Genomic DNA, 868 nt, shown 5'->3' on the forward strand with positions numbered 1-868 from the left:
TGATTATTTCTGTACAGGCAGTCCCCGACTTACGTCGGATCCGCAGTTACGAACGCGGCTTTTCTCGCCCCGGAGGACACGGACTGCGGGACCTCGCGGTCCCGCCGCCCGTGTACTCCGGGGCAAGAAAAGCTGCTCCGCGTCTCCCTGGTCTGCAGACCAGGAAGACGCGGAGCAAAGCCGCGGAGGGGCTCGGGCAGCTGGGCAGCCCAGGCGCGCCTGGGCTGTCCCGCCGCCGGCTTCCCCCAAGGCTTTGCAAAGTCGTGGAGGGGCTGGGGCTGCGGGGCAGCCCAGGAGTGCCTGGGCTGTCCCACCGCCAGCTTCCCCCGCGGCTTTGCAAAGCGTGCTCCAAGGCTTTGCTCCCCGTCTCCCTGCAGACCAGGGAGATGGGGAGCAAAGCCTCGGAGCACGCCAGCAGTGGGACAGCGCGGCGCGCCTGTACTGTCCCGCTGCCTGCGTGCTCTGCGGCTTTGCTCCGTGTCTCCCAGGTCAGCAGACCAGGGAGACGGAGCAAAGCCATGGAGGACTTGGGCGTCCCCACCCCCGTCTCCCTGGTCTGCTGGGGGGGGGGGTGCAGGTAGTGCCCCCCCCCCCAGCAGACCAGGCTTTTCTTGCCTACCCCTGGGGTAGAGCAGCTGGGGGCTGCTGGGTTGGTCCAGTAGCGCCGAGGAGCCGCGCTACTGGAGCAACCCAGCAGCACCCCAGCTGCTCTGCCCCAGGCGTCCCCAAGTCAGCCGCTGCTGAAACTGACCAGCGGCTGACTACAGGAAGCCCGAGGCAGAGTTGCTCTGCCCCAGGCTTCCTGAAATCAGCCGCTGATCAGTTTCAGCAGCAGCTGACTTGGGGACGCCTGGGTTTCTTAAGTTGA

The sequence above is a fragment of the Pelodiscus sinensis genome, chromosome 6 (assembly GCF_052426305.1).
Source record: "Pelodiscus sinensis isolate ZL-2025 chromosome 6, ASM5242630v1, whole genome shotgun sequence".
Taxonomy (NCBI): Eukaryota; Metazoa; Chordata; order Testudines; family Trionychidae; genus Pelodiscus; species Pelodiscus sinensis.